Raw genomic sequence first — 10,001 nt, 5'->3', positions numbered from 1 at the left:
CACCAAATTAGGTTATTGTCAAATTATGATTAGAGAATGAACATGATTGAGTTATGTGGAGAAGAGGTTATGAATTGTTGATTTGATTAAATGTTGGAGTAGATAAGAGGGTATGAAACGTTGATTTAATTAAATGTTGGAGTGGATATAAGAAATCATTGCTTATGAAATGATGTTTCCTACGGGAAGTAGTATGTTCGGTTTATACCATGAGAGCTTGATATGAGCAAAGTAACACCTGAGGTTTATGAAAGCAGGCAGCAAGTGGTCTGACCATAAGGCTTTGACATAAATATGTGGTTCATAAGTTTTATAGAAGCAGGCAGAGAGGGGTCTGACCATAAGGCTTCAGAAAGTAAGACATAATATATAAGTGAGGCTTAAGGAAGCAGGCAGAGAGCGGTCTGACCATAAGGCTTCATGAGTAAGCATGGTACACTTGTAAGATTTATGGAAATGAGAAAGATGATTTTGATAATGATGAATTAATGACATCGGAATAATGATATTTTATCAATTGCAGAAATACATTATTATAATATTTTTATTACAAGTTTAATGATTTTTTTGATATGGTTGGCTTACCCTTATTTGTTTGTACTATGATCATATAACTCATGTTATATGTGATTAGATAATGTTGCAGATGCGGTTGAACAAGCTTAGAGATGAGAGAGATGTGGGGAAAAACTTTCAGGGATTTTTGTAAAAAGAATAAATTTGTATTGGGAAGATTATGTTGTGTAAAACTTATAAGTTGAAATTTCAATAGTGAAGACTATATTGTTTAAAGTTTGTAAGTTTGGTATTGTACTTTGGAGTAATTGAAATAAAGTTTGATTGTTTATAAGAGATATCAAATTAATTTAGTCTCTACTATCAGTAATACCCTTTAAAATATTTGGGTGTTACATTATGGTATCAGAGCAATGGTTTTCGAAATTATTTTGGGACTATGGGGAGTGAAATTATTATTCTTAGTAAAACTATTAATTGTTATGATGAAAATGACTATTGGAGGAAATTGATATCATATGCTAAATTGTATTGTTATCTTTTTGAAGAAATCCTTTAAACTCGACAAAGATGCAGCAACAACAAGTTGATCAAGTACCTCAAAATCATTCTAGCTTGAATGACTTCTTAAGGCATGATCCAACTAAATTTAATGGGGAGGCTACTCCTGATGAGGCTGACTCTTGGCTAAGGCAGAACGAGAAGATTTTTCGGGTAATAACTTGCTCAGAAGAACAAAAATTAACTTATGCATCATTTCTTTTGGTGGGTGAGGCTGAATATTGGTGGGAAAGTATGCAACAGTTGATGACGGTTCGTGGTGAGGCTGTGAATTGGGAGAACTTTAAGATAAGGTTCTTGGAAAAATATTTTCCAAACAGTGCAAAATTTGCAAGGGAGGCGGAGTTTCTGACCTTACAACAAAGAAGGTTATCAGTACAAGAGTACGTAGTAAAATTTAATTATCTCTCGAGGTTTTATACTCAGAATATCACAGAAGAATGGAGATGTCGAAAATTCGAGGGAGGACTAAGGCATGAACTGAAGAAGGTACTTATGCCATTGGAAATACAAGAGTTTCCAGCATTGGTAGAGAAAGCCAGAATGATAGAATTGTTGGAGTTTGATCCAAGTAGAGTTTCTAGACTTGCAAAGGGAGAATCTTCAATGAATTTCAACAAAAAACCTTATGAAAAACCACAATTATCATATCGAGGAACAGTGAAGTGTTTTGAGTGTGGAGGGGCACATTTCAGACGTGACTGCCCTAAACTTGTTGGGCAAAGAGTTGAAGGGAAGAGATGTTTCATCTGCAATGATCCGGAACACTTTGCTAATGTCTGTCCAAAGAAAAAGAAAGTGGGTGAACCACAACAACAAGATTCTGCTGAAGTAAAGCCCCGGGCAACAGGAAGAGTATTTGCAATGTCTGTAGAAGAGGCTACTAAGCCAGGTACATTAATTTTACATACCTGTATGTTGTTAGGAGAATCTGTATATGTTTTGTTTGACTTTGGAGCCACACACTCCTTTATATCCCTAGCATGTTTAGAAAGACTCGGATTATCGATGCATGATCTAGGGTGTGAATTAGTAGTTTCTACACCAGCATCGGGACCAGTTGCGACCAGTTCAGTCTGTGTCGGATGCCCGATCCAAATTGCAGGACGCAAGTTCAAAGTGAACTTGATCTGCTTACCCCTTCAAAATCTAGACATTATTTTGGGAATGGATTGGTTGACTGCCAATCACGTTCTTATTGACTGCGGGAAACAAAGGATAAAGTTTCTAAATTTGAACGATTTAGAACTAAGCTCAACTCGAGTCGTTGCGAAAGATATCAAAGATGGAGCTACCTGCTATGTGGTGTTAGCTCAGGAGAAAAGAGAGAATATTGAAGAACAAATCATCGGAATACCTGTGGTAGAAGAATATGTTGATGTTTTTCCAGAAGAAGTACCAGGTTTACCACCTAGTCGAGAGATCGATTTCACAATAGATCTAGTGCCCGGAGCTGGCCCGGTTTCTATGGCTCCATACAGAATGGCTCCTGCCGAACTAGCAGAGTTGAAAAAGCAAATCGATAATCTGTTGGAGAAGAAGTTTATCCGTCCAAGTGTGTCTCCATGGGGAGCTCCTGTATTGCTGGTGAAGAAGAAGGATGGAAGTTCAAGGTTGTGCGTGGATTATCGACAGTTGAACAAGGTTACAATAAAGAACAAATATCCTTTGCCAAGAATCGATGATCTATTAGATCAGTTGAGGGGAGCAGAGGTATTTTCGAAAATTGATCTCAGATCTAGGTACCATCAGATTCTTGTCAAGACGGAAGATGTACAAAAGACGGCTTTCAGATCTCGCTACGGACACTTTGAGTACGTAGTAATGCCGTTTGGCTTGACGAATGCTCCAGCGATTTTTATGGACTACATGAACAGGATATTTCGGTCATGTTTAGATAAGTTCGTGGTAGTATTTATAGACGATATTCTTATCTATTCAGAGAATAAGGAAAAGCATGCAGAACACTTGAGGATGGCGTTGGAAATTTTGAGAAAACATCAACTGTATGGGAAACTGTCAAAGTGTGAGTTCTGGATAGAGAAAGTAAATTTTTTGGGTCATGTGATTTCTGCTCAAGGAATCTCAGTGGATCCAGCAAAAGTGGAAGCTGTGCTAAAGTGGGAGCGGCCGAAAACTGTAACTGAAGTACGAAGTTTTGTAGGATTAGCCGGTTATTACCGACGTTTCGTCGAAGGGTTTTCCAAGATTGTAGGCCCTCTAACTCAGTTAACTCGTAAAGATCAACCATTCCTGTGGACTAACAAGTGCGAAGCCAGTTTTGAAGATATGAAGCAACGGCTAACGTCAGCCCCAGTATTAATCATTCCAGACTCCAACAAATCTTTTGAGGTGTACTGTGATGCGTCATATCAAGGTTTGGGGTGCGTCCTAATGCAAGGAAGGAGACCTGTGGCTTATGCATCTAGGCAGCTAAAGGCGCATGAGAAGAACTACCCAACGCATGACATAGAACTTGCAGCAGTAGTATTTGCATTAAAGACATGGAGACACTACCTCTATGGGGCAAGTTTCCAAGTTTTTAGTGACCATAAGAGTCTAAAGTATTTGTTCGATCAAAAGGAGCTGAACATGCGACAAAGAAGATGGATGGAATATATGAAGGACTATGACTTCGAGCTTTTATATCACCCAGGAAAAGCCAATGTGGTGGCAGATGCATTGAGTAGGAGACAAGCTCAGATAACAACACTGATGGTGAAGGAATTAGAACTGTTAGAATAGTTACGTGATATGAACTTGGGGTTGCAGTTAACCCGAGATCATATATGGTGTGGTCATCTAGTAATCACTAGTGACTTCTTAGAACAAGTGAAGGTTGAACAGTCAATGGATCAAGAGTTGCAGCAAAAGATCAGGTTGTTGGACACCGATCAAGCCAAGGAGTTCGTTCTAAGTAAAGATGGCATTCTTCGATTTAAGAACAGAGTGTGTATACCTGCAAAGAGTGAATTGAAACATTTAATTCTGGATGAAGGCCATAAAAGTCGTCTTAGCATACATCCAGGTATGACTAAGATGTATAAGGACCTGAAAGAGTCATTTTGGTGGAATGGAATGAAGAGGGATGTGGCCGAGTTTGTAGCAGCCTGCTTGGTGTGTCAAAAGGCAAAAGTGGAGCATCAAAAACCGGGAGGGATGTTACGACAGTTAGACATTCCTCAATGGAAGTGGGCAGTATCTCGATGGACTTTGTAACACATTTACCAAAATCATCAAAAGGTCACGATTCTATCTGGGTTATCGTTGATAGACTAACCAAGAGCGCTCACTTTTTGCCCATTAATCAACGTATGTCACTAGAAAAGCTGACGGAGTTATACATCGGGGAAGTAGTGAGGTTGCATGGCATACCTACAAGCATTGTGTCAGACAGAGATCCAAGGTTTACTTCAAGGTTTTGGCAGACGCTACAGAAGGCTCTGGGAACGTAGTTGAGGATGAGTTCGGCTTATCACCCTATGGTCAAACAGAAAGAACTATTCAGTCTTTGGAGGATTTGCTAAGAACTTGTGTATTAGACCATCTTGGAAGTTGGAATGAGATACTACCATTAGTAGAATTTACTTACAACAACAGTTATCATTCCAGTATTGGTATGCCACCATATGAAGCTTTATATGGAAGAAGATGTAGGACCCCGTTGTGTTGGTTTCAAGATGGGGAAACACTGACAGTGGGACCCGAGCTATTACAGCGAACCACAGAAAAAATAAAATTAATCCAAGGTCGGATGAAAGCAACTCAAAGTAGACAAAAGTCATATGCCGACAAAAGAAGAAGACCGTTAGAATTTGAAGAAGGAGATCACGTATTCTTACGAGTAACACCAACTACAGGAGTCGGGAGAGCTATCAAGATGAGGAAACTGACACCAAAATTTCTCGGACCGTATCAAATTCTCAAAAAGATTGGGCCAGTGGCTTATGAGATAGCATTACCACCTCGATTGGCAAAATTGCATAACGTTTTTCATGTATCCCAACTGAGAAAGTATATTCCAGATCCAAAGCATGTGTTAGAAGTTGATGAAATCCAGGTCAAGGAAAATTTAACAATGGATGTTGGACTAGTGCGTATACTAGATGTTCAAATGAAAAAGCTAAGAGGAAAGGATATTCGCACGGTAAAGGTACTTTGGGATGAAGACACACAGGAAATGACTTGGGAATTGGAAGAATTTATGATAAAGGAATATCCATATCTCTTTTGTAAGTAGTCTTTTATTACAAAGTCTTTTGTTAAATAGATAATTTTCGAGGGCGAAAATAATTGTTGTTGGGGAGAATGTAAGACCCATAAAAAAATAATAATATATATATATATATATATATATATTTATAATAGTAAATTTAGCATTTTATTAGTAATAATAATTTTAATGGATAGAAAAATGTAAATTTTTAGATATAAAATTATAGTAATTCTAGAGGGAGAGCTTCAAATTTTTGATATCTTATTTAGGATTTTTTTTTTAAGAAAAGTGAATAGTGAATAGTAAATAGTAAATAGTGAATAGTGAATAGTGAATGGTTAAAAACAAAAAAAAAATATATATATATTAAAATAAATTGTGGAAGAGAACACTCCACGTAGAGTTAATAATTCAGAGATAAGAATGGTGAATAAAAAAATAATTTTTGAATAGTAAAAGTAAATAGTAAAAGTGAATAGTAAAAATGAATAGTAAAAATGAATAGTAAAATTTTTGGCTATAAATAGCCAAGGGGGGGAGGCTGAAGATTTACACCAAAATTCTAGAGAAATTGTGAGAGAAGAGAGTTGGAGGAAATTTTAGTTGAAGAGGGGAAATTCTGGAAGTTTCCGGAGAACGGTCTGAGAAGAAGAAACTAAGTCTGGAATAGAGGATTAGAAGTTGTCTAACCGGTTCTGCCAGATTCAACTTCTTATTTCCCCAGACATGTATTGTTCTTGTTATTTAATTATATTGTATTGTTGGACGGATTAGAAGTTGTCTAACCGGCTCTGCCAGATTCAACTTCTTGTTTCCCCATAAAATTTTATATTAAGATTATTTTTATGATTGTCAAATATTGTATTCTTCTATGACCATTTATAGTAATATTTTATTATTGTTAATTGTTTATAATTATCTTGTATGAATTCTATTATGGATGTTTATTTTGATGAATTTATTGAATGAGTTTGTTGGCTGAAATTGATCTTGTTGGAAGGTTTGGAGGAAGGGTTCTGTAATAACTTGTATATGGGTATTAAATATACAGATACTGTTTGAGGTTGTTGTGAGAGGAAGTAAAATATTAAAATTAGGCATTTTAGATTTAGAGCATAAGAGAACAAGGTAGATAAATTAAATAAATAAATTGTAAATTATTAAGGGCCTCCCTTTGTTGGTAGGATAGAGGAACCTTAAAAACCTGAGTTGGCACATCCCTGATCATAGAGCAGCCATGGCCTGGTCCAGTCAGTTGTGACTAGTCATATGTGCTGGCGTCGAAGGTGAGTTTGATGCGTTCAGACATCTGGGTCCTCTCCGGTGACCAATTGGGGTAAAGAAAGATCTCTAATAGGATGAAAATAAAATAAAATAAGTCAATTGTAGATGCATAAAGTTATCATGGTAAAAACTTCATATATATTTTATTTGTCGTTACATTGAGCTCAGACTTTAATATGTAGTTGCTAAGATATGTTGAAATGTTTTGGCTGGTCTATGAATCTTTGATTGGTGAAAATATGTTGAGTTATACTCGTTATGGTCAAAATGAGTTTATAATATGAAGTATGATATCTGGCAATATGTTTAATTTATTGACACCAAATTAGGTTATTGTCAAATTATGATTAGAGAATGAACATGATTGAGTTATGTGGAGAAGAGGTTATGAATTGTTGATTTGATTAAATGTTGGAGTAGATAAGAGGGTATGAAACGTTGATTTAATTAAATGTTAGAGTGGATATAAGAAATCATTGCTTATGAAATGATGTTTCCTACGGGAAGTAGTATGTTCGGTTTATACCATGAGAGCTTGATATGAGCAAAGTAACACCTGAGGTTTATGAAAGCAGGCAGCAAGTGGTCTGACCATAAGGCTTTGACATAAATATGTGGTTCATAAGTTTTATAGAAGCAGGCAGAGAGGGGTCTGACCATAAGGCTTCAGAAAGTAAGACATAATATATAAGTGAGGCTTAAGGAAGCAGGCAGAGAGCGGTCTGACCATAAGGCTTCATGAGTAAGCATGGTACACTTGTAAGATTTATGGAAATGAGAAAGATGATTTTGATAATGATGAATTAATGACATCGGAATAATGATATTTTATCAATTGCAGAAATACATTATTATAATATTTTTATTACAAGTTTAATGATTTTTTTGATATGGTTGGCTTACCCTTATTTGTTTGTACTATGATCATATAACTCATGTTATATGTGATTAGATAATGTTGCAGATGCGGTTGAACAAGCTTAGAGATGAGAGAGATGTGGGGAAAAACTTTCAGGGATTTTTGTAAAAAGAATAAATTTGTATTGGGAAGATTATGTTGTGTAAAACTTATAAGTTGAAATTTCAATAGTGAAGACTATATTGTTTAAAGTTTGTAAGTTTGGTATTGTACTTTGGAGTAATTGAAATAAAGTTTGATTGTTTATAAGAGATATCAAATTAATTTAGTCTCTACTATCAGTAATACCCTTTAAAATATTTGGGTGTTACATTATGGTATCAGAGCAATGGTTTTCGAAATTATTTTGGGACTATGGGGAGTGAAATTATTATTCTTAGTAAAACTATTAATTGTTATGATGAAAATGACTATTGGAGGAAATTGATATCATATGCTAAATTGTATTGTTATCTTTTTGAAGAAATCATTTAAACTCGACAAAGATGCAACAACAACAAGTTGATCAAGTACCTCAAAATCATTCTAGCTTGAATGACTTCTTAAGGCATGATCCAACTAAATTTAATGGGGAGGCTACTCCTGATGAGGCTGACTCTTGGCTAAGGCAGAACGAGAAGCTTTTTCGGGTAATAACTTGCTCAGAAGAACAAAAATTAACTTATGCATCATTTCTTTTGGTGGGTGAGGCTGAATATTGGTGGGAAAGTATGCAACAGTTGATGACGGCGTCACAAACTTGTTGAACAATCGGCAAGTATGAACAAATCGTTTCAAGTAATAAACTCAGTAAGACCAAGTATCGTTCTCCAAAAGGACTCACGACCTAGTTTAGTTATGTGATTTGTTGATTATTTAAGACTTAAGAACGAAATAAGTGAAGTTTAATATGCAAAACAAAAAATAAACATGTATGCATGAATGTGATCAATGGCTAAAACAAAATACAAACACTTCAATGGAATATATGGATGAGTATGTTGTTGGGGTTATCAATTTCATCTTATCCACTCTCATATACTTTAGGAATTCAACATTCTTTTCATCATTGTTAATGCCACTCTCTAAATTACCTTGCAAGAAGGCCTATCCCTAATTACGAACCCTAGGATGTCCTAAAGCTTATATACTATTCTAAAATTACAGAAAATTTAGGCCCAAGCCCATAAGTATGCCGCTCAACGGTAAAGTACCGCTCAGCGGTGAGTGCGTGAGTTGGTTTCTTCCCCTCAGCGGCCATTTTGCCCCTCAACGGATCCCTCGTGAACTCCTGAGTGCCGCTCAGCGGTAAACTGCCGCTGAGCGGCAGTTGCGGCTTCTCCTTTTGCACTTTTTGATGTCTTTTCTTATTCCATCTCTCTCCTTCTTCACTTCTTTCACCAAATTCACCTTAAAACCTGCACAAAAACACTGAAATCAAGCATAAACCTGTCCAACTCTTTTATTTCTTAAAATATGAACAAAAGCAAGATTTCAAGCTAGTTTCTAAGTGTTAAAGGTTGCTTTTAGTATCAATTTTAAGCATGAAAATAACAGTTTTTCAACTGTTATCATCATGATGAAGAGCCTCCAAATGAAACGACGCAGAGGTTTTACAATTTACTTACAGAGGCAAATCTACCTGTATTTGAAGGTTCATCTGAGTCAAAATTGTCAGTGTGCATTAGACTCATGGCTGACAAATCTAATTGGAACGTTCCCATTCAAGCAGTGGACTTCTATACAAAATTGATGTTAGATTTGACACCACCAAACAATTTCATGCCGAAGAATTATTTCCAAGCCAAAAAATGTGTTTCAAAGTTGGGATTGGATGTCAAGAAGATTGATTGTTGTGTTAATGGATGTATGTTATTCTATGACAATGACAGTGGCAAAAATGATGCATTGTTGGTTGAATGCAAGTTTTGTGGCTCACCTCGATATCATACAATGCATGCTGGACGGAGGCAAATAAAACCAATTCCAATAAAGTTCATGTTCTACTTGCCTATAATTCCAAGATTACAAAGATTGTTTACTTCAATGCAAACATCACAACACATGACATGGCATGATGGTAACAAAACTCCGGGATTTTTGCGTCATCCTTCTGATGGTGAAGCTTGGAAGCACTTCAATGGTAAACATCCATCCTTTGCTAGTGAACCACGTAACGTCAGACTTGGTCTATGCTCTGATGGGTTTACCCCGTACATTCAGGCGTCTGCATCACCATATTCATGCTGGCCCGTGATAGTTACCCCATACAATCTACCACTTGAGATGTGTATGACAAAGCCTTACATGTTTCTATCGTGTATAATACCAGGTCCATCTAATCCCAAATCATTGATTGATGTTTATTTGGAGCCTTTGATTGATGATTTGAAGAAGTTATGGAATAGTGTTTGGATGTATGACGTTTCAAGGAAGCAAAATTTCCTTATGAGGGCAACCTTGATGTGGACTATTAATGAGTCATTCCAATTGAGTTATGGTCAGAAAAGTAGTTGGTTTGACTGC

Source organism: Vigna angularis, chromosome 8 (assembly GCF_016808095.1).
Source record: "Vigna angularis cultivar LongXiaoDou No.4 chromosome 8, ASM1680809v1, whole genome shotgun sequence".
NCBI classification, from domain to species: Eukaryota; Viridiplantae; Streptophyta; class Magnoliopsida; order Fabales; family Fabaceae; genus Vigna; species Vigna angularis.
Note: the sequence above shows the minus strand (reverse complement) of the source record.